The sequence below is a fragment of the Morone saxatilis genome, unplaced genomic scaffold, assembly GCF_004916995.1.
Source record: "Morone saxatilis isolate NCDOM2014 unplaced genomic scaffold, NCSU_SB_2.0 Contig10, whole genome shotgun sequence".
NCBI lineage: Eukaryota > Metazoa > Chordata > Actinopteri > Moronidae > Morone > Morone saxatilis.
The window spans coordinates 1920189-1923610 of NW_023339652.1; positions in this window are offsets into that span (position 1 = coordinate 1920189).

Sequence of the window (3422 nt, forward strand, 5' to 3'; positions counted from 1 at the left end):
CACATACACACACAGACAGAGTTTTCCATTTGTCCTGAACCCAGAGACCCCTTTGCTGGAGTCAATTATACACAGAGAGAGAGGGAGGGAGGGAGGCAGGTAGAGAGACAGTTTCCATGACTGGTTTTATATTTAGGGGTTCAAACTGTCTGGAGAAGGTGAAATGTTTGACTCGAACAGACAAAGAACCAACTCTGATCTCACAAACTGTCGGTTCAGTGTGTTAGAACTGATTTAAAATGCGGTTGAATATGATTTTTATTTGTTCTAAAATTAGTTACAATAGTTTGAGACTCGCCGTATAGCTGTAAATAGTGAAACGGCTAGCAGCTTTAATGAGTTTAGAGTGTGTTAGTGGTGGTAGAAGTCTTTTATTTAAATATTCTACAAGCAGTTTTTAACTGATTATGAAACAGTCTCAGTACTATAAGTATAAGTCCTGCATTTAAAACTGGCATCAGTTACTCCTTTTCCCCCCAATGTAGTTGGAGGGCTGGTTTGAAGCCTGATCTCGGATCAGTTCCTATGCGATGGCCAAAGAATGACTAACTGCTGGTTTCGACAGCCAAAGAACTGACTCTCAGCGAGGAAAACTGGTACCAGTGCAGCACCAACATTTTGCTGGTCTGGTACCAAGAACTTCTTCAGCTATGTATTTATTAGCAGTTTAGCAATCTACTAATTTCTCACATTAATGTTACATACCGGCCCATTACTCGCGCTAGGTTTGCATTGGTAGAAAGTGGGAAAATATCCCCTCATTCAACGCTAAATGATACTTCATTGTACTTCGATAAAATATGAATAATATTGACCCTTTAATAGGCTTAATTAAACAAACGTATTATTAATGAACAGACATTTTAAAGGGAAAGTACAGTCACTGTTTTTAAAGGCAGGTGAGGGAAACCCCTACAGAAAACATATCAGCAAAAACATTAAACACAAGCCAACAAACAAGTTTCAAACATAATAAATTCACGGGTCATATAAAAGTGAATCAGATGAGAGAGAGGAATGTGCACCTTCCTCTCAGCATACCAATGATTACTCAAGGAAATTACACTGTGGGAATGGAGAAAACAGACTCTATGACACACTATCTGACTGGTTTAACTGGTCACTTTGCTTTATACAGTGTGGATTTAGAAGAGGTATAAACTGGGTTGCAGGTTTAGAATGAGATTTAGGATTAGGGAACTAAGGTAGTTTCAGAATGGGTTGTAATGGGATTGAATGGGTTTATATTTGGTTATCCTCTCTCAAACTGGATTACTGGTCGTCTCAGGTTACAATTGTTGGGTTAGTGTGGATTTAGAATCGGGTTTGAAGGCGGTGGGTGGTGTAAAGTATTTGAAAGTTGAAAGCTAAAATATGGGTTTAGGTTGTTTGTAGAAGGTTTAGACCAGGTTTGGGATGGATTTGATTTGAGGTTTTAGAGTTGGTTTTAAAAGGTGTGTTTAGCATTGATTGAAATTAGTTAATCATAATGGATTTAGAATAATTATAATGGGATAAATAAACTGGTTTAGATTGGGTTATCCACTCTTACAGTGGTCTAACTGGTAATTTTGGGTCCAGTGGGTATAAAGTGCCTTTTGGAAAAGCTACCATGGGGTTACAACATGGGTGTAGGGTGTTTGTGGTAGGTTATGGATAAGAAAGTGAGTTCAAAATGAGTTGGTTTGTTGGTTTGGATGAGTTCAGAATAGGTTCTCCACTCTCTTTATTTGTCATTTTGGGTTAAAATGTTTGTATTAGTGTGTTTAGAAATGGTCTAAAAAGGGTTAGAATGGGTTTTAGATTACATTGGAGTTGATTTAGAATGGATTATCCACTGTCAGACTGGTTTAATTATTTAACTTGGGTTAGATTTGTTTGGGTTAGTGTTGGTATAAAGGGGGTTTACAAGAGATATAATGTAAGTATGGGGTTAAGATTGGTTTAGGATATTTTTAGAAGGTTAAACTGGGTTTTAAAAGGGATCAGATTGTGTTTAGCGTGGATTAAAATGGGTTGATAATTGGTTTGGGATGTGTTTGAATAGGTTCTCCACTCTCAGACTGGTTTATTTGTCATTTTAGGTTCAAATGTTTTGGTTAGTGTGTTTAGAAATGGGTTAGAATGGTTTAGACTGAGTTTGGGCCACATTAGAGTGACTTTAGATTACATTTGGGTAGGTTTAGAATGGATTATCCAGTCAGACTGGTTTAATTATTTAACTTGGGTTAGATTTGTATGGGTTAGTGTTGGTATAAAGGGGGTTTACAAAGGGATATAATGTAAGAAATGGGGTTTAGATTGGTTTAGGATATTTGTAGACAGTTTAACTGGGTTTTAAAAGGCATCAGAACGTGTTTAGCATGGAATAAAATGGGTTTTAGAAGGGGTTGGGAGTTGGTTATGAGGTAGAAAAGGGAAGATTTAGATGAGTAAGAGGTGGGTCAGAAAGGTTTTGAAGTAAATATGATTCGATTTAGACCTGGTTATAATTTGTTTAGGGGGGATACTAAACATATTTAGTACAAATTAGTTAATTAATACATGTAAATAAGACTAGTGGTGAATGTAATCAAATAATCAGTTTGGATAAAACATCACCATGGCAACGTAAACAAGACACCAGCCCCCCACCCGCCACCTGCTGCTCAGGTGACAGCCAAGTGCATGCTGGGAGAGCTGACAGGGGGGTTGCAGAGTCAGCTCGCTGTCTATCAACTGTCTGCTGACCTCCTTCACAGCAGGGGCTCCCTTCTCCCACGGTCTGGACTTTCTAGGTCTTCAATAAAGCTAGGCTAGCAGTTTCCCTCAGCTTCCAGTCTTGTGCTAAGCTAGGCTAAGCACCCCCTGGATGCAAAATGATTTAATGTTTAGAAGCACAGTGTTTGCTCCTTTCATTTAGGAGAAATGATTCCAGAAATAATCAAAAGTACAAAATATCCTACAAAGTTAAAGATCAAGCTTTACACAGCTGGTAAACGGCCTGAAATCCACAGTTTGTTGGAAACGAGTAGCAGAGAGGAACTGAACACACTGTCAGTGGAGGCAGAGACGTTTGGGATAATTACAGTCGGCAGCCACCCGTCCAACATATATGAATATGAAAGTTATTCAGTGTCAAAACACAAGTCTGAAATTGGTTATGACACAGAATTTGGGTAAAAAATAACTCGAATGTACGGCTTTCTGTCCGACGTCCACAGTGTGGATGTGACAGTGCTGCCTGGAGGCGTTCACTAAGCTAAACCCAGCTGCATATTAATGATTTAATTACTCAAACTATGATTTATTTCAGTGCAATCAGAAGAAATTCATATTCTAAAGGTCCAGTGTGTCGGATTCAGTGGCATCTGGTTTCATTAGTTCATCTTTCACCATCAAACGGTGTACAACCAGTGTTTGGTTGGTCTGTTCTGGGCTAC